At 46.2% G+C, this 21,656-nt stretch overlaps 1 protein-coding gene across 5 annotated transcripts in view; it reads right to left on the bottom strand.

The window, feature by feature from the left end:
• FUT10 (fucosyltransferase 10) overlaps window positions 1–21,656 on the bottom strand; it is a 133,649-nt gene that overhangs the window by 107,955 nt on the left and 4,038 nt on the right. The window lies entirely within an intron of this gene.

Below are 21,656 nucleotides of genomic sequence, written 5' to 3'. Positions count from 1 at the left end.
TTAATCCTTCACATTCAAGCTTCCTCTAAGCAGACGAACAGGTCAGGGAGTGGCAGAGACTGCCCTAACTCACCCTGTTGTCCCACACAGAAGTCCTTTAAGAAACACTTCATAGAAACTGACCGATTCATCAAGCTGATCGGTAATTTTAAAGCTACGGCTTAAGATGGGGCGCCTGGGTGGCTCAGTCAGTTGAGCGTCCATCTCTTGATTTTGGCTCAGGTCATGATCTCAGGGTCGTGACCTTGAGCCCCACAGTGGGCTCTGTGCTGGGCCTAGAGCCTGCTTAAGATTCTGTCTCTTGGTCTCCCTCCTCCCCCCCCACCCCCACCCCACCCCTGCTTGCTCACTCTTTCTCTCTCTCAAAACAAAACAAAACAAAGAGGGATGCCTGGGTGGCTCAGTCGGTTAAGCAGCTGCCTTCGGCTCAGGTCATGATCCCAGCATCCTGGGATCGAGTCCCACATCGGGCTCCTTGCTCCGCAGGGAGCCTGCTTCTCCCTCTGACTCTGCCTTCCACTCTGTCTGCCTGTGCTCGATCTCGCTCGCTCTCTCTCTGACAAATAAATAAAAAAAAAAAAACAAAAAAACAAAGAACCAAAAACAAAGGCTTAAGATTGGTGAAATTTATGAATGCCACAGCTCAATTTAAAAAGTCAAAAAACAGACTACCTGTAAACATTTGCCAATTATAAATACTACCATGGATTCCTGAATATCACCTCTAGGGACTGCAGATATAAGGTGAACTCCAAGCACACAGGAAGTCTCTTCTACTCCTGTAGCCAGGCCTGAATGGGTAGGAAAACGTGACACAGTGGAAAATGGGGATTGTGTCTATCCCATTTTGGGGCTAAATATTCTTAGAAAAGTTTGACGCACTCACTATGAGGTTTACAGGGATCCTGTCCTAGCAGCTTGAAAGACCTCAGAAAAGAAAGCCCAGCAAAGATGCAAAGAAGCTGCAGAAAAAGGTAATTAATTATTCAGTGACTGGGTTGTAGAATGTACTCATGTAAGTGCAATTCAGATGTGTCAGAGAAGAAATGAAATGTACCTTCTGTGTAACTAATTCAGGGCTGCTCCTAAGTGCCCATCCGCTGGGCACGAGTACAAAACGTTAGGTACAACGCAATCTGATGCAAAACCTTCCAACAGTGGTGCTATTCATAATCTGGAGGAAAAAGTCTGTCTGGTTTCTCAGCTTCTACCTCCTTCTCTCTCTCTCTCTCTTCTGTGACCCTGTGTGACAGTGGAGAGGAAGCCCTGGGACTGTGTGGTGTCCTCCAATTTCTCTGACCTCCGAGGTGACATCCTGCTGCTACTGCCACTGAGGGTGGCACCTGTAACGGGTGGTCTGGCCCTGGGGGGAAGGGGTGTCCCACCAGGGCCTGGGGTGCTCCGTTGAAGGCTCGGCCCTACTCCCTGCTCACAGTACACCTCTCTGAGGACAACCACGTCATTTCTGGTACAATTGGGTCACTTTTAAGAGAGGCGGAGGGCAGGGGTGCCTGCAAGCCTCAGTTGGTTAGGCATTTGCCTTTGGCTCAAGTCATGATCTCAGGGTCCTGAAATCGAGTCCCACATCAGGCTCTCCATTCAGCAGGGAGTCTGCTTCTCCCTCTTCCTCTGTGATTTCTCTCGCTTTTGCTCTCTCTCAAAATAAATGATTAAAATCTTAGAAAAAGAGAAAGACAGAGAGGCAGCCAAAGAGGCAGAGGGCATTAACTGCAGAGGACACTGGCCCCGCAGGGCTGTCTGGGACGAGGTGTACAATCATCCAGATGTAAGTCTGTGCACACGCTTTGCCACAACAGGGCCAGGTGCTCACCTCTGGCCTTGGCCAGTGGATCCTGTGTACCTTCACGCTCACCAGACATCCAACATAAGAACACACAAGCTTTAGAGAACACACCAGAAGACCCTGCCTGGCCACACCAGTCTGAACAATGAACTATGCTGAACCCCACATTTTAGCTCAGGACCCACCTGCCTTTGTGTTTTCCTCAACTTGCTGAGGTATTTCTTTCCTTTACTTTTTAAGATTTTATTCATTTATTTGACAGAGAGAGAGAGCATGAGCGCACACAAGCAGGCAGAGCCGCCAGCTGAGGGAGAGGGAGAAGCAGACTCCCCGCTGAGCAGAGAGCCCGATGACATGGGGCTCGATCCCAGGACCTTGGGACCATGACCATAGCAAAAGGCAGACACTCATCAGACTGAGCCACCCCAAGTTCCCCATATCAAGGTATTTCTAACATTTCTACTTCAAAATGTGACCTGAAGGCAGGGTTTGCGGTTGGCAAGGGCAAATACAGAATGTTGGTATCTAGCTTCCTTTTCTCCTCCCTTTGTTCATGCCCCACAACATCGAGGGTTAGAAAACATGCCCTACTGTGTCCTCTTCCTTCTACCATGGACAAGCAAGGCCTGTGACCAAGCTGTCATGCCTGGAAGGGCTACCTTATCAAGAGGAGAAGTCTGAGCTGAGTACTGTAGTCTTAGTTTCTACTACGGTAGAGTGGGAACCAAAGACATGTGGAAAATCCCCTCGAGAGAGCAGTCTGACCTCAGAAAGGAAAAGAAATAACAGGAAATAAGAAAAGTTGAACATCAAAGTTACATAGAAGCATCAAACTTTTCTTCTGTAACAGTCCAACCCTCTCCCAAAGTGAAGGGAGTCCCTGGACCAGCAAGGAAGACAGTAACTTCTTTACCCCAAAACCATCTTTGTTAGTCTACCTTTATTTTTATTTATTTTTATTTTTTACTTAATTTTTTTAAGTAGGCCCTATGCCCAGTGTGGAACCCAAACCAGGGCTTGAATTCACAACCCTGAGATCAAGACTTGCACTAAGATCAAGAGTCAGATGTTTAACTGAGCACCTAGGTGCCCCGATCTACTTTTAAATCTATTATAATCTTATTATCATTTCTCCTGGCTTTACATTAGCTCATCTGAATATAAACATGACAGCTATCCTAAACATGCATACACTTAACCAGAGACTGTCAAACTACATGAGGCAAAATCAATAGAACTGCAGGGAGGAAACCATGACTTCATTATTACAGTTGGAGACTTCAACGCCCTTCTATTGGAAATGGACAGATCTGGCAGGTGGAAAATCAGCAAACATAATTGAACTAAACACCATCCACCAACTGAATATAATGGACATCTATGTCCTACTGTGTCCAACGCCAGCAGAATACACACTCCTCTCAAGTTCACATGCAACATCCATCAAGACAGACTATACTCTGGCCATAAAACACACCTTAACAATTTCTAAAAAATAGAAATCATACAGTGTCTACTCTCAGACCACAATGGAATGAAACTAGAAATCAAGAACAGAAAGATAACTGAAAAATCTCCAAATATGTGCAGGTTAAACATCACACTTCTAGTTAACACATCAGTCAAAGAAAAACTCAAGAAAAATGTAAAAATTTCTGAACTACACGAAAATGAAAATGCAACTTATCAAAACGTGGGTTATGGAGAAAACAGTGCTTAGAAGGAATTTTTTTAATGATATTTATTTGAGAGAGAGAGAAGGAGCAGAAGCAGGGAGGGGGCAGAAGGAGAAAAGAGGGACAAGGAGCGTCCCCACCCACTGAGTGTGGAGCCGGACACAAAGCTCTAGCCCAGGCCTCTGAGATCATGACCTGAGCCAAAACCAAGAATCAGTTGTTTAACCATCTGAGCCACTCAGGCATCCCTGAGAGGTAAATTTATAGCATAGAAAGCATATATTTAAAAAGAAGAAAGATCTAAAATCAATAACGTAAGTCTCCACTTAAGGAAACTATAAAAAGAAAAGCAAATTAAATCTTTAATAAGCAGAAGCAAAGAAATAATAAAAATTAGAGCAAAAATCAATGAACGTGAAAACAAGAAATCAATAGGGAAAAATCAACGGAACCAAAACTGTTTTCTTTGGAAAAGATCAGTAAAACCAATAAGCCTCTGGTTAGGCTAAGACAAACAGAGACAGAATACACAAATTATTTATCAGAAATGAAAAAGGAGGGAGCTCCTGGGAGGCTCAGTCATTCAGTGTATACCTTCGGCTCTGGTCATGATCTCAAGATCCTGGGATGGAGTCCCACATTGGGCTCCCTCCTCCGCAGGAAGCCTGCTTCTCCCTCTCCCACTTCCCTTGCTGTGTTCCCTCTCTCACTGTCTCTCTCTGTCAAATAAATAAATAAAATCTTTAAAAAAAAAAAAGAAAGAAAGAAAGAAATGAAAAAGGGGACATCACCACAGATCCCATGGACATTAAAAGGATAATAAAAGAATATCAGGAACATAATCATTATGCTAACTTTCTGTATTACTAAGTCTCTGATGTCTTATTAAGCATCAACCATGCCTCTAGTAATGTTTTGCACTTTGCATGAATTATCTCAAAACCCCTCAAATACTCTACAGAAACTGGAATTATCCTCATATTATAAATGAGAGAAGAAACTTAATGAGGTTCAGAAACAGTGCTAATGTCACACATCTAACAAGTCAGCCCTGTTCCAACGGACTGTCTGAACACAGTTCTTCCCATTACACCACAGAGTTTCTCAAGCAATTTGGAGGTATATAGTTTGGTTATGGTGTGGTTCTCCCTGCTCCAAACAGGCCATCATTACTTCTGCAAAGATTGGAAATCTGTACAACTAGACCTGCCTTTGTGGGTGACAAGAGAAGTTCTGTCAGTCTGAGTATTTCGGAATAGTCTAGCTAATATAAAATAACTTTCAGCTTCTTTCTTCCAAGAAGTAATGTGATATAAAATAGAGCATGATGGGCATTACAAAGTGGATATACGCTTTCTCTCACTCATGACAGAAATGTGCCAAGCACGGGGCTCCTGATTGGCTCAGTGGGTTGAGCCTCTGCCTTTGGCTCAGGTCATGATCTCAGGGTCCTGGGATCGAGCCCCAATCAGGGAGCCTGCTTTCCCCTCTCTCTCTGCCTGACTCTCTGCCTACTTGTGATCTCTCTCTGTCAAATAAATAAAATCTTAAAAAAAAAAGAAAGAAAGAAAAAAGAAATGTGCCAAGCAATTGACAAGGAGGAGGGGCAACAACAAACATGTTGGCTGGTAAATTAGGGAGAGGAATGATGAGTATAGGCAACAAGGAGGAAAAACACTTGACCTTAACTAAAATGGAAAAGAAATAACCCAGTTCGTATTAAAGCTGAGCAAATCTCCCTCATGTGCCAAAACTCACCACCCTGGGCATGCCCACCAGTTACCAATCACCATTTCATACACAGTGACTGACAAAATCTCCCACATGTACAGGCGGCATGGTATCCTGCACGCCAAGGTCAATATGAAGACAGAGCACTGGCTGAGGGGGTCAAATAGCGTAGATGCTTGTGTCACCTCTATGCTTTCAATTCCTCTCCACACACTGCTGACCCAAACCAGGGACTGTTTGGAAAACTGAATCGAGAGGTTAAAAATAGGCCACTTTGCTTCAGACTGCAGGATGACTGAGCTAGCAAGCTCACAGATTGCCTGATGTCACGAATGAAAGGAAACACCAGAGCTTAGCTGCCTGGAAAGTAAAGAGACGATGGGCCACCCTAGCCCATCACGTATCGAGGCCAGGAAAACCAGGAGCTTTCCAGATGCTGACCAGAGAGGAATCCACTGGGACCGCTCTAACACGTGCACTGCAGCAGACAGCTGGGTCCTGAAGCTTCTCGGCCTCCAGAGCTGCCCAGTTTCATGAACACATGCACAGTTCTCCCCCAGGGAAGGTGCATTCGGGCTTTGCGTGCTGCTGAGTGGGGACAGTAGAAAAAGACTCTGTCTCATCCCTCCTGGATCCAAGCTTTTGCTCAGCATCAGCTAAGCCGTAAGTATCTTCTAAGCAGAGGCCCCTGATTCGGACACCTTCAGACATCACCAGATGCTATATTAGTCCAACAACAAAGTGCTCCTGAAAGACCAAATTGTGCCCATGTGGCCGAAAGAATGCCCTGATTGCATAACGCCCGCGAGAGAATCGTCAAAATTCATACATCCAGCTACGAACAGTTTTCCAATTTTGACAAGAGACATTCTTGGAAACTGTCACAAGGCAGATGTCTTAGAGAGGATTTTATTTTCCTGAAGGCGTAACGTTATAATTGGATATTCTGTTCGCAAAGACCAAAGCATGAAATAAATCATAAGCCTACATAAGCAACAACAGGATATAAAACCAAAGATACATCTATAAATTCTCATGCTAGAACTTAGAGATTTTATATTAAGTCATAAAACATTAGCGGTGGAAGCTCCCTAAGAGACCATCTCGGAGCTGTTCCCAGTACCTGCCCCTCCCCACCCCCAAGGCTAGCTACATCTTTACTTCTTGGGAAGTTTGATAAAGAACAGAGTCTTGGACCTCATTTCCAGAGATGCTGATTTGGTCTAGAACGGGAAAGAAAACACTGTATCTTTCTTTTAACGTTTCCAAGGGACTCAAAAGACTTGTCGGGGGAGAGGGGCTGGGGAGGGGGTAGAGTGCAGAAGGACCCATAAGAAATGGGTGTTTCTCTGCTAGATCTTCTAAGTAAATGACAACTGCTTCATCAGTAAACAAATATCAGTGTTTTCGGCTGGAAATTAACAGGGTTTGCACACAGCTGTTCATATGCAACTTAAAAAATACAGTTACCAATGATCTGGATATCAAATTTAGATGTCTGTACTCAGGAAAGTAAAATAGGCACATGTCAATAACCTTGAGCATTAAATATTTATGTGCCAGGGGAAGCAAAATATTTGATGATCAATAATTTATGACCTACTGTTCTTACCCAGCAGGAAGGAAATGAACTGTGGCATTTACGCTGTTTATGCTTCACGGTTGTGGTAAGTTGGTAACGTGAGGTTGAACTAAGCATCTGAAAGGCTGAGGAGTTAAATGAATAAGCGCAGTTAATTTTTCTCTTTGGGCACCTGCATATATGAAAATAGATACCGCCATGACATCGAGACATCCATTCTATTTTCAAACCACATCTCCAATCCGCCCATTTCTTTCTCCACTACCTCCTACCCTAAAATCCAGAGCACCAGGATTTTCACTTTTTTTTTTTTTTTAAGATTTTATTTATTTGACAGAGAGAGAGAGAGACAGCGAGAGTGGGAACACGCGCAGGGGGAGCTGGAGAGGGAGAAGCAGGAAGCCCGACGCGGTGCTCAATCCCAGGACCCCGAGATCGCGACCCCAGCGGAAGGCGGACGCTTAAGGACGGAGCCACCCAGGCGCTCCTGAGTTTCACTTCTTTAATGAAACTGTGTCTCGCTTCCACCTTCACGGTCCAATCCATTCTCCATGGAGAAGCCATCCAGGGATCTTTTTAAAACATCAGTCGGAACAGAACAAAACTGAAATCAGATCACAGCAACTCTGCCTGAAACCTTCTGGTGTTTTCCCATTGCACTCAGACTATATGCAGACCTCCCGCCCTGTCTCTTGGGGCCCTTCATCACAGGCGTCTGTCTGCCCCTCGGATCCCATCTCCTATGCTCTCCCTTCTCACCCCTGGTGCTCCGGCCACAACAGCCTTCTTTCTGACGCTCCCTCCCATCCAACTCCCTCCCACTCTCCTACCTGTCAGCTGCTCCCTCCACCTGATATTAATTCCCTCCACTTGGGACACAGGTGCGCCTACTCCCATCTTTCAGTTCTCAGGCTCCAATGTTGAGCCCTCATAGAGACCTCCCCAATTACTCTTGTCTAAAGCCAAAACACTCATCCCTAGCTGGTAGCAATCCTATTTACGTATTTCATAGTTCCCCAGGGCAGAGCCTGCTGTGTTCAGGGCTATAAACCCCAGCACCCAACCCAGGGCTGCACCTATAATAAAGGTTTCATTTTTGTTGTTGTTGTTGTTAAAGATTTTTTTATTTATTTGGCAGACAGAGATTACAAGGAGGCAGAGAGGCAGGCAGAGAGAGCGGGGAGGCAGGCCTCCCGCCAAGCAGAAACCAGATGCGGGGCTCGATCCCAGGACCCTGGGATCATGACCTGAGCCAAAGGCAGAGACTTTAACCCACTGAGCCACACAGGGGCCCCATAATCGAGGTTTCTTAAATGGGGCACCTGAATGGCTGAGTCAGTTAAGTGTCTGCCTTCCGCTCAGGTCATGATCCCAGGGTCCTGGCATCAAGTCTCACATCGGGCTCCCTGCTCTGCGGGAAGCTGGCTTCTCCCTCTGCCTCTGCCTCTCTCAAATGAATTTAAAAAAAAAAAAAAAAGTGTCCTGTATAAATGAACGAGGAGCAGACCCTGACACCAGCAGGGCATACATCCTGACACATTCTCAAACTCTCCTGAACCATAAATCCAGGAGCACACAATGTCCTTAAAACACGGAATCAGGTGGACTATCACACACAGATCCAAACCATAAATCAGTCCAATGCTCTACTGTTTGATCTACTTAGACAGCTATCTTCTGCCCAGTAACCAGTAACCAGTAACCTCATCAGTACTAGCATTTGGCTTCCTGCAGAGAGGTCACTTTTTCACGAATACACAAGTTTTTAATAGTTCAAGAGATCTCCAGCTTGTTCAACAAGTAGATGGCACGGAGCCAGCTGAGAGACGGCTGCTGGCCGTTCTTGTCCCCCAGAATAGGACTTTCCCCAGCACCCCCTCTCTCAAAGGCCCGGACGCTCGATCGACGCCCTAGAACGATCTAGATGGGGTGGACCACATCGGTGAAAATAAAGCATCTGCCGTACTCTCTTCAGTTTAAGTGTTTTTGTTTTGTTTTGTTTTGTTTTGTTTTGTAATTTTTAAGAGTGAAGAGAACATGTCAGTGAGAGCAGCATGGTTTTATTCGGGGTGCCGATGAGCCCTGGTTGTCTGCTCTGCAGATGGGAACTGCCAGCTTGTCCCGGAGGGCTTCCCGGTGTCAGAAAATCCGCCAAGAACTGGATCGGAGCCAACCCATCCACCGGCCCAAACTGCTGAAGCTGCCGTCCTGAGATCTGTCTACCGCCTCCTCACATCAGTCAGAAGGAAAGTGCTGGACTCTGCCCCTACTTACTTCCGCACCTCCTTCCAGATTTGTAAGGTTAGTCTGAGAAATGCTTTCAGGTGATCAGCCCTTTTGCTCTTCCTCTAATACTTATATAACCAAACCCTCCCAAAAGAACAGAGAGGGTTAAAAAAGAAGTGAGAGGTTAGGTCAGAAACAAGGCCAAGAGGATTCCCCTCCTGCCGGAACAACCCTCAAAACTAAACATTATGAGGCTCACAAAGCCTTTGTCCTTACACCGAACGAAATCTAGCAAGATTCCGTTGATTTACCTTTTTACGGGGAGAGATTGAAAATCAACTAATAGTAATTTGTAACTTTTTTTTATGGCAGGGAATGAATACCTTAGCTAGAAGAAATATTAATGCCTCTCCATAATTAACACTCTTCCCAAAGGTATCCCAAGAAAGCCAGAAAAGTCTAGGAATTGGATAATTTATTAATAACTGTTCCTACTGTCCTTGCACTTAACTATATCCCTGGAGACAAAATATCCTTGTTAATTAAATTTTTATTTATACCAAATGAATACCTGCATATGGCTTCAAAGGTGAGATCAGTCTTTTCTCAGGCCATCAACACCAGATAGCAGGGTCCTGCCCCATACCCCCCACTCCCTTTCCACGCGCCAGAAGTCACCACACCTATTCTTTCAGGTGCTTCTTCTCTACTCACACTTCAGAGACATCCAAATAATATGCTTAACACGCTCAGGCTTGACTTCTCAGTTTTGGATAATACCTACTGTCTTCCCACTACGGAGGGAAGCTTGAACTTGCCTAGATCACCCTTCCCCTACATACTTGTCTTCCTTCCTCTTCCGTTTTTTTCTTTTTTTCTTTTAATAAAGTTTTTATTCCAATTCCAGTTAGTTAACTACCGTGTCATGTTAGTTTCAGGTGTACAGTAGATTGCACACTTCCGTACAATACCCGGTGCCCGTCTCAAGTGCCATCCTTCATGCCCATCACCTACTTAACCCATCCCCTCACCCACCTCCCTTCTGACCCCTCATCCATTTTTGATTAAGATACATCCAGTGCTTTCATTATTGTAGGAGTAAGTATTATCTACTGCTGAGCCAAACTAGTGTGTTATCATTACATTTTCTTTCTTGATAATTTGTTTTCTTTTGTTTTCAAATCTCTGGCCAACTCTTCCCACACCTTCCCAAAGCCCTGTAAAATGCCTCCTGAGCCAACGTGACCACACAGGTGGCAGAGGATAGGTCTTCAGCCCAAGAGATTCTGAGTATGTTGGAAGTAGAGTGCAGGGAGGTAGGGTTTTGTTTTCTTGTTCACCTGTCACCTTAGAGATGAGCTGGGTTTGGAAACCACTCATCTACAGCAGAATAAGTAAGGTCGTAAACTCTCAAGTTTCAGAAATCTAAATCAGAGAGTTTGGGTTTGGTTCTCCGCCGTTCCAGCATTAACTGAAGAAACTTTTTAGAGATGCAAACAAATTGGGCAGGAGTTGAAAGGATGTCTCACACATTATATTACATGAACGATCCAGAAAAAAAGAAAAGAAAGGAAAGAGAGAGAGAGAGAAAGAGAGAGAGAAGATGTCACAACTCCCACTGAAAAAGCCCAAGTGAGCAGAGACTGTGGTTCTTTCACGTTCCAACCAATGACCTTGACACCTGAACCCGGGGCATTAGTAAGACTGAACGCCTCTGTATGACAGCTCTTCCCTTGCTGCTAACTCCGGCTGCCAGAGCTCATCTAATTACAGGAAGAATCAATCATACCTGACATGATAAAAGGTACAGCATACCGGTCCCCCAAGCCACCATGCTGACCCAGGGCAGGGCAGGACCGGGAATGTGGCTTCCCCCTGTGTGTCCCAATCTGCAGGCAGCCGGAGTGAATGCACGACCTCCTGATTACAAAATTAGGAAGTAACATGGCCTTAAGAAAATAGCTAAAACAGCTGCAAGTGATTCCTTCTAAGGACTAAAAATGAGGACAGATTTCGCTGTTTCTTTGCAAGAAGCTTTGTACCAGAAAGTTTAATTCAGCCGTGGACACGAAAAAATTTGATATAACTTAATTTAAATAAAACAGTGTGTTAATCATAGGGTCTAATGAACACATTCAAAAAGAATGCCAGGCACAGCGTGGGTAAGTTATGTAATATCTCAAGACCCAGTGAAGATAAAAATACCAACGTTCTCTGGGGCTCCTGGGTGGCTCGGCTTGTTGAACGGGACTCTCAGATTTGACTCAAGTCCTGATCTCCTGCGACATGAGACGGAGACCCACCATCAGGTTCTGCCCTCGTGGGGAGTCTGCTTGAGGATTCTCTCTCCCTGTCCCTCCCTGCCCTCCTGTGCACACATGCACACTCTCTGTCTCTAAAATAAATGGAAATATCTTTTTGTTGTTGTTGTTCGGAAAATTATTTTTAATCTTTTTTTATTAACATACAATGTATTGTTTGTTTCAGGGGTTCAGGTGTGTGATTCATCAGGGTTACACAATTCACAGCACTCACCATAGCCCAGACCCTCCCCAGTGTCCATCACGCAGCCACCCCACCCCTCCCAACCCCTCCTCTCCAGCAACCCTGAGTTTGTTTCCTGAGATTAAGAGTCCCTTATGGTTTGTCTCCCTCTCTGGTTTCATCTTGTTTCCAAATGGATAGATCTTAAAAGAAAAAACACCAACATTCTCATTTCCTCCGCATCTCTACATGAGGACATCAGGCCAGTTTCACGAACTCATTCATTCACCAAGGCTCCCTGAAGCCTGCCAGGGGCCAGGCACTGCTGTAGGATATGGGATGACAGCCCAGAAGACAACAAAGCTCCTTGTCTTCCCATACTTAGATTCCAGTGTGGGGAGACCATGGATGCTTGCCCCAGAAGAGTAAGCGAACTTCGGGGGTGATGGGTGTCACGAAGAGAAAATGAAGTTGGGCCAGGGTGGATGGCACCGGGAGAGGCGTGGGAGCAGAGCGCTGCTTCCAGAAGAAGATGGGGAAAGAGGCCTCTGAGGAAGCATCACGCACAGACACTGGCCGGTGGAAGGAACAAGCCGGGGGAGCACATCCCAGGGACAGAAAGAGCAAGTGACGGGTTCTGAGGCTGGCAAGGCTCCCCCCAGTGTGAGGAGGGACTGCAAGCAGCCCCCAGGTAGAGAGGAGAGGAGAGAGCACGCAGAGCCTGAAGAACCCAGCAGGGCAGAGCCCGCAGTCGCAGAGGCCACGGTAAGGACCTGGAATTCTAACAGGAGCTGTCACTGGGGATCTGAGCAGAGCCCAGCCACTGGGTTCATCCTTTGTAAAGGACCACACAAATAATTATGTAAGTAAAAATAAGACATCTATTTAAAATAAGAGGTTTGGGGCACCTGAGGGGCTCAGTTAGTTGAATGCCCAAGTCTTGGTTTCAGCTCAGGTCATGATCTCAGGATCCTGGGATTGAGCCCCACATCAGGCTCCTTGCTCAGCAGGGAGCCCACTTCTCCCTCTGCCTGCCGCTCCCCCTGCGTGTTCTCCCTTTGTCCCTCCCTTCCTCTCTGACAAATAAATAAATAACATCTTTAAAAAAAAAAAATTAAAAAATAAAATAAAAGGTTTGGGGCACCTGGGTGCTCAGTTGGTTGAGCACCCAAGTCTTGGTTTCGGCTCCGGTCATGATCTCAGGGTCGTGAGATCAAGCCCCATGACAGGCTCTATGCCCAGCGGGGAGTCTGCTTGAGATTCTCTCTCTCTCTCCCTCTCCCTCTGTGTCTCCCCCTGCTTGAGAACGTGCTCTCTCTCTCTAAATAAGTAAATAAAATCTTTTTAAAAATAAATAAAAAAATACAAGGTCTGATTATAGCAAAGATAGCAAAGATATATATATATATGCACACAGATATAAACATATATACATCTGTATACATACCCTGTATATAACATACAACCTTTCACCCAGTTATTATGAGGTTCTTTTCGTGTTCAGCTTCATTACTGCCCACACAGTTCAATTAAGTCCATTTCCTTCCCATCTCCCAAATAAGTCTTAACCTGCCATGCTATTAAGAACAATTACCCACTAATTCCATGCACAGGGCCCAAGAGAAGATCAGCCTCTGGAGACAAAAAGTACTAAGAACGAACATGTAAGGGATGAGATCAGCAGAAATCTCTAGTCCTGAGCGGGGTTCATGGATGTGTCACTCAGACGTGGGTTATAGCCATAGAAGGAAATCCAGGCTGTTAGCACATCAACCGTGATATAATCATGGGAAACCAAACTTGTCTGTCTTCTGTGCTTCTCCAGGGTCTGGCAAGGGGCCTGGCCATCGGTGCCACTCTGCAGAAACCCCGTACGACTTCATGTCGGGATAGAACCGATCGGACACACTGACCGAGATACAGAGTAACTGTGAAACAGAACCCATCCTTGCCCCCGCTTGCTGAATTTACACATGGAATGAAGGTGAACCCGTTTTAGGATTCTTGGATTCCACAACAAGGTCAAGAATACAGAAAGGGAGGAGAGAGAAGAGCCTGTGGGGGACACTCACTGAAGTGTATGTACGATGAACACTCGTGCCCTGCTCTGAACCCTGTTTCCATGGGGCTGCCTGGAGAACTCTGAAATATGTAATATGTTCTTGCAACTTAGACACAGAAGACTAGTGCCTACCTCAAGCCTGAGGAGGCGCAGGAGGACTGTGCGCCAGGGTTGGGCTCCCCCAAACCATCTCGCTAGGAAAATCTAAAAAGTAAGGGGACAGCAGCTGCCCATGATCCCAAAGCCAGTGAAGGCAAGAGGTGGGTGATACTTCCCCTGACACACGTGGGGAGCCGGTGGGCAGCCTCGGATCCTCCGATGAGAGCCTACAAGGAACAAAGAGACCTCAGCAGAAAGAAGCTGGGCATGTTTCACAGGATGCCAGGAACTGGGACGCCGTCTGACTGCACAGCGAGGAGATGCGGCTTCCTGAGAAGGGAAACTGTGAAAGTCCAACAGGCAAACTCCAAATGCCATGAAAATGCCCAGAATAGAAAAAAGTATACTTCGTCCTCTGCCTGACCCACTCAAGGACACCAGCTCGAAACATATGCTTGGTTCAGGAGACGTGCAGCCACACAGCCAAGTAAAAAATGTCCTATCTCCTTAATTCTCGCCCCTGTCCTCACTGTCACTCCACCAGGCTCCCAAAAGCAGCTGATGATCAGGGGAGAAGGAGCAAGCAGAGGGCAGAGAACAGAAAGAACACAAGCGCCTTTCCCAGGGGAGCGAGCTTGGGGCATGAAAAGAGCTCCCAGCTGGCGAACACAGCAAACGTTCCCCCAGGTGCACTCGGAGTCCAGAAAGGATTCTACCTGGGACTGAACGCGCCACGTAGTAAGCTTGAAACCGCACTTGCAATGGAAAGTGTCCATAAAATCCTCCACTGCCGAACAGGGAGCACGAAGGCTAGAGATCTGCCAGAGTTTCCAGTTAGGGGAAGGTGAAAATTCGCTTCCCGAATAAGATTTTAAAGGGCAGTGAGACACTCACATGTGTTGCTCTCATTCTGTAACTCATGCTTGGTCATCGTCAGGCTCTGAATGAACGACGAATGAATGAATGAATGGATGGATGGATGGAAGAAATGTCTGAAGGGGGATGAGTAGACAAACTAGTAAACCTTCGGGGCTGTGCAGCGTTGGTGGTAGAGTGGTGAGCACAGCTGTCTTCCAAACCAGTAAACTTTTGCATGAAACCCAGAAGATGGGGAGATGGCTGGTAACAGGGTTCACTGATAAGCTAGCATTTCCAAAGGAGAAAGATGCTGGATGTGGTGTACAGGCTCACGGCCTGTGGTGTAGACAGTGTGGTAAAATAGTGATAAACAGTGTGGTAAAATAGTGATAAACAGAGTATGAGTTGTGAATCAGATATTCTGGTTTGGGTTATGTGATCAGGCACTTTCCATCTGTGTGACCTTGGGCAGGTCACTCACATTCTCTGAGCCTGTTTCCCCATCTCTAAAACGGTAATAATACCCAGGCAACTACACAATGTTACGATGATTTTAAATAAGAGAATACACAGAGAGTATCTCTTTGGTGCCTGGCAGAGCGGGCATTGATAATGGCAGTGAATCCCAAAGTGTCCCTTGAAACAAGGAAAGCATCTACTGTGTTTGCTATCATTCGTCCTAAATGTCTTTCATTAAACACTCTGGGAACTGGTAAGCTGCAGATGGCTTACAGCAGAAACGCTTTCCCACTCAGGAGCCCTTTTCAACACCAGAACCCCCTGTTCCGGAACGCGTCGGGCACAGAGTGAGCGAGAAGGCTGATTTCTGTTGCTTTGCTCACGATACCTGTGAGGCGCTCCACACTCGTCCCCTGCTAAAGACCTTCCTCGTAACTCCAGTTCTTGAAGAAATCTTCTCGAATGACACCACCCATTTCTGAAGACTCCTTTACTCTCAGTCTTCTCCGAGGTGGGAAATATAATGTGGACTCTTGTTCAGGAGGGGAAAGCTCTGGCTCCTACCACCCACACAGGTAACCCAAGACAAGCCTTCCCACGCTGTGCTTTACTTCCCTGTTCATCAAAAAGAGGTAGAACCCCCAGCGGTGAGGCTGTCTGGGGAAGGCAGGGAGATCACGTGCAAGGAAGCCAGAGGGGAAACATGGAGCCGGCGCAAGGAAATGGAGCTCCCAGCGAGCAGTCAGCGCTCAGTCCCTGAGAGCTGGACGGTAGCTGTCCTTCTAGGAGGGCCAACCTGATGATGTTCTTCTCTTCATAACCCCCAGACTGCACCAAGTGTGCTCATCTCCACATCCCTAAAGCGGTAAATATTTCAGAAGCCTCCTTGTTCCTTTGTCTCCCTGTGCTTCTGTTTACTAAAACCTCTATTCATTTTATTTTTTTTTAAGATTTTATCTATTTATTTGACACAGAGAGAGAGAGAGATCACAAGTAGGCAGAGAGGCAGGCAGAGAGAGGGGGAAGCAAGCTCCCTGCTGAGCAGAGAGCCCGATGGGGGACTCGATCCCAGGACCCTGGGATCATGACCTGAGCCAAAGGCAGAGGCTTAACCCACTGAGCCAGCCAGGTGCCCCTAAAACCTCTATTTAGAAGCTCACCTAAAACAGAAGCAGTTCCCGGCTCTAACTAAGCCCATTCTCGTCTAGGCTGACTCCAACCACTCCTCCAGGAGAGACATCTTTCCAGAGAACGGTCTTAAAACCCAGAGTTGTGTTTTGAAATCACTACAGTGACAGCTTTAAAGACTCCCCTAACCCTTGCATTTTGGGTTGAAAAAAAAAAACACTTTATTCATTTCTGACTGCTTTATATATTCGTTTCAGAGAATTGTTAATGAAGCTGAAGCCTTGCACTTCTCAAGAGGCTTAAACCAGACACAGCAGTCACTGTGTTCGTATTAAGTAAGTGACTCATACCTAGGAAGAAGAAAAAGAAAGTAGGCTGCAAAGGAAACAAGCAAACTCAGAAATATTCTGGTTTACAATAGCTTCGAGGTTATATAACCCTCTGAGTTTCCATTTCACTAAATTAGGGCAGCTTTTGACACCTGCATCATTTCCCTGCTTTCTCTTTCTCAATCCTGCCGCAGCAGGGTCCCATGTGCAGTTGTGAGTGACCTACTTAATTAGAGTTTGTGGAGCCCTCAGACAGAAACGTGTGGTGTCTTCATTCCGTCTTGCTCAACAGACCTTCTTAATGAACCGAATCTCCAATTCCGCCAGTTAAAAACATCTTAAGTAATTCCCAAATCCAAATATCCAGATCTAGTTATCCTCATGAGCGTACATTCAAATATGGCGCTGACAACAGTGATGGAAGGGTCAGGGGTCAGGACACGTCGGCTCTGAGTCCCACTCTGCTGCTAACCCCGGTGTCATCTCAGGAACCCCTCACCTTTCACAGTCTCAGTCTTATCACGTGGATGAGAAGTGTAGACCCTGCACCCTCTTTGGCTTGAGGTCTTGTCGAAGATTACCTGAACACCTACCATGGAAAAGGTGCTTGACTTAAGGGTAGAGGAGGTACAAAGATGAACTGATGTTGCCCTGTCATCCAGAACTTTCCACTCCATGAAAGAAGAGAAGATCATACAGAACAGAATGAAATGCCTTCGTTACCTTATTTCTATTCTTTATTCCTCAGGATTGGCATTGTGCTTGGCACACAGTAGAGGCTGCCTCTGATGGGAGGGAATCCGGAAGGGTTCACAGGTGTTAACATCTGAGTTGTTTGTTTTTTTTTTTTTTTCTTAAAATAGAGGATTTTTTTTTAACAGTTTATTTATTTGACAGACAGAGGTCACAAGTAGGCAGAGAGGCAGGCAGAAGAGAGCAAGAGGGAAGCAGGCTCCTCGCCAAGCAGAGAGCCCAACATGGGGCTGGATCCCAGGACCCCGAGATCATGACCCAAGCTGAAGGCAGAGGCTTTAACCCACTGAGCCAGCCAGGTGCCCCTCTGACTTGGTTTTTAAAAGGCCATTCAATTCTCAGGGGCTCCCTGAGACCATTCTCCAAAGTGATCCAAAACCTAAGCCAACGTTCAAGGTTCTCCAGTGTTCTGGTCCCAATGTACCATTCAATCTCCACTTCCCTCTTACCCAGAACTATGCCACAGCTTTGTTGTACCTCAGACATTACCCATCACTTTCCGCTTCTTTGCTCACATTCACGCCGTCCCTCATTCACGATGTGTCCTCCAATCTCAACACAATCCAATTCCATTTTCTCTCAAAATTTCGAATTTCTCTTGTTTTATGAAGGAGGTCTTATAAAGCCTTTCCTGACCCCTCCAGTCATATGTTCTCTCTCCCTTCTTTGAAATTCCACAAGATTTACTGACACTTCTGCTGTGAGATCTATGCCACTTAGAACTGCATCACAGTCGGGTAAGGTCTTTGTCTCAAGATAATAATCTGTGACATCAGGCACTCCACTAATCATCCATGTTTCCAAACAAATGGTGGGTACTCGGGAGAGTCTCTGACAGGACAAATAGAGAAAGGACAATGTAGGACTCAGAAACTGAGTAAACAGTGGCAGTGAATTAGTGCTTTTGTGGTTTCTGCCTAAAATGGCGACTATCGCAGTTTGATTTTTGAACCTAGGGTTTAGTGGATAGAATCCCAGTGGTTAAGTTTAGAAGACAGGCTGGATTCAGATTTCAGAGCCTTGAATGCCAGGACAGTAAAAATGGCATATATTTAGCTCTCAATGAGAGTCATAGATGGTTTCCGGAGCTGGAGAGTAACAAAACCCGAGAGAGGAAGATTAAGCCAGAAGCATTTCTGTTGACGTATCCATCTCCTGGAAACTGGGTTGGAGGTGAGTCCATCCTTGAGAGAAGAATCGAGTCTTGGGGTGCTCATAAATTAAGTGCATGAACCTGTAGATCTGTGAGTCCTGGAGAGGTCACTGAGGTAAATACTGTTTTGTAGGCTTCCTGCCAATCCGATATTTTAGTATCTACCTCAATAAAAGGAAAATAGGCCCAGAGCAAAGCATCATACTAAGTTTTGAAACCAGTGAAAAGAGAATATTCTATATTTTTCCAGACAGGGGAGAGGGGAACAGAATACAAAGGAGGAGGAATCAAAATAGCTTTGGCTTCCCAAGCAACTACAGCAGAAGCTAGAAGACAGCAGGAAAATGTCTTCCAAATTCAGAAAGAAGGGGTGCCTGGGTGGCTCAGTGGGTTAAGTCTCTGTCTTTGGCACCTCAGGTCATGATCTCAGGGTCCTGGGATCGAGCCCTTCATGGAGCCCCACATTGAGCCCCACATCAGGCTCTCTGCTCAGCAAGGAGCCTGCTTCCCCCTCTCTCTCTGCCTGCCTCTCTGCCTACTTGTGATTCTCTCTCTCTCTGTCAAATAAATAAAAAAAATCTTTTTTTTTTTTAATTCAGAAAGAAAAGCATTTCTTACCTAGAATTCTATGCTAAGCCAAACCACGAATGAAGGCGAGAATAAAAGGAACACACATTTTCACACATACAAAGTCTCTGAAAACTTATCTTCAGAAAACACTGAAACAAAAATATAAACCAAGAAAGAGAAAAATAAGTCCTAAAAGAAACAGGAGGGGTGCCTGTGGGGCTCAGTTGGTTAAGTGTTGGACTCCTGATTTCGTCTCGGGTTCTGATCTCAGGGTCATGAGATTGAGGCCCGCTCAGTGGGGAGTCTGCTTGGGATTCTCTCTCTCACCCCCCAACCTTTCCCCCATGTTCTCTCTAAAAAATAAATCTTCTAAAGAGGGGTAAGAGGAAGGCAGTGGACGGAGGAGGCTGGGGAGGAGGAGAAGGGAAGCCGACACAGGAATAAGGCATAGGGACCCCCAGAACAACGGGGAGCCAGCACAGGACCTGTGCACCCAGCAAAAAGGGCAAGCACTCGAGATGGAAGCAGGTCAGGAATCCCGGGGAGACCGGATGTATTAACTTTCTGTCACAGCTCTCTAACTTGCTTTTCCTCTTACATGGTTTCCAAGGTCCTATTGGCACTGGGCGTCCATTTCCACTGTTGCGTAGTGTCACACTGAATTTCTATATATCACACTTCATTTGACCACTTTTCTCTTGTTGGACATTTAGGCGATTTTAAGAACCTTACTTAGGGGGTGCCTGGGTGGCTCAGTCATTAAGCCTCTGCGTTCTGCTCAGATCATGGTCCCAGGGTCCTGGAATCGAGCCCCGCATCGGGCTCCCTGCTCGGCAGGAAGCCTGCTTCTCCCTCTCCCACTCCCTCTGCTTGTGTTCCCTCTCTCACTGTGTGTCTCTCACTCGCAAATAAATAAAATCTTAAAAAAAAAAAAACCTTGCTTAGGACAAACAACGCCACTGTAAGCATTCCATGTGTGTGTGTGACATTCCGTGAGGCTTCATACCTAGCAGTGGGATGATCTGGTATGAATTTACATTGACTGGATATTGCCAGACCACTGTCCAAAGTGGTCATATCACAGTGGTGGCCTTTTAAACAAAACTTATCTTTTTAAAAATTTTATTTATTTGAGAAAGAGAGGGTAAGTGAAAGAGACCAAGCACGAGCAAGGAAAGAGGCCACGGGAGAGGGAGAAGCAGACTCTCCCACTGAGCAGGGAGGAGCCTAATGGGGGGGCTCAACTCCCAGACTCCAGGATCATGACCAAGCCAAAGGCAGATGCCCAACCAACTGAGCCACCCAGAAACCCCTAAACGAAACTTTTTTTTTTGGGGGGGGGGATTTTATTTATTTATTTAACAGACAGAGATCACAAGTAGACAAAGAGTCAGGCAGAGAGAGAGGAGGAAGCAGGCTCCCTGCTGAGCAGAGAGCTCAATGCAGGGCTCGATCCCAGGACCCTGGGATCATGACCTGAGCCGAAGGCAGAGGCTTTAACCCACTGAGCCACCCAGGCGCCCCTAAACGAAACTTTTTAACATGTCATACATGCACACAGACCTCCAGTATTCCCAAAAAACAGACTGAGATTTTACTTCTTGACTTTTCAGTTTTCGAGAGTATATATTGATTCTTCCTACAGAAGATGTATATTTAACTCTCCCTCGCCCCGTCCGCTGCACTCAATTTCTCATCCCTGCAGCCTTCCCCAAAAGTTGCATCATTTTAGACAGATTAGTATTCGGTGCTGACAACATTATGCCGTCTCAGTGAGCCACGTCATATACTAAGATGACCCTTGCCCTGTAGCCTGTTTGCCCTGAGTAGCACAGATACTCTCAAAGAAACATCTCCCTATTAAGATCAACAGATGCAGTTGGCAAGGGGGTACAGCAGTGATGGGATGGCTGCTTCTTGCCTACGGCAAGGGGAGACCAAACCCTCCTACTGGTTTCAGGCAGAGACTCCAGCCCTGTCTCTAGAGGAAGAGCGTGAAGTCTCCCTCTCTCTCTCCTTTCTCTCTCTCTCTCTCACGCACACAGACACACACACATAAATACAGATACACATCCACACCACTCTAAAGCAGACTGGCTTTCATTGACTTCCCAACTGACCGACCTTGCCTGTATTCGGTCAAGTGTGCTCACGTGGGCCACTTCGCCCCCTCCACTCGTCACCCGGGAGCTCTGAATCTCCCGCCGCTGCTGGCAGTTTGCTAATTCCCCTCGCTGGGTCTGGCTGCCCCCAATCCCAGCAGGACATATAATTAGCCTCAGGAAGCGATGAACACCAACTTACTCTCGACATTGTTCAGCCGAAGCTAAGCAGTATTTTTATTTTTATTGCTGATTAATCTAATGAAATAAAAGAACACTGTGCTTAGCTAATGTCCAATTAAACCCTTGCTATGGTGATCAGAATCTCCTGGCTGTTATCACAGGTGACATTCTGAATGGATCCCAACAACAGAATCAATACCCAGTTCTCTAAATACCAGATTCGGTAGGCACAGAATCTAACTGTGAAAGGGTGAGAGGAAACATCCCTTCTCTTCCAGAATTGCCAGCAGCCGGCCAGCCACCTTTATGTTGGTCAAGCTTGTTTATTTATCGCCCCTGCTAAAAGCTCAGGCCTTACATGGAGCAAGTGCAAAGGACTTCAGGCGTGTCACAGTGTGTTCGAGGGGAGCGCCACCTTCTCTTCCTTGAGAGGCGAGCAGAAAGTCAGCAGGATGTC

This window comes from Mustela erminea, chromosome 21, assembly GCF_009829155.1.
Source record: "Mustela erminea isolate mMusErm1 chromosome 21, mMusErm1.Pri, whole genome shotgun sequence".
NCBI lineage: Eukaryota > Metazoa > Chordata > Mammalia > Carnivora > Mustelidae > Mustela > Mustela erminea.
Note: the sequence above shows the minus strand (reverse complement) of the source record. Positions and strands in the feature narration are given on the sequence as shown.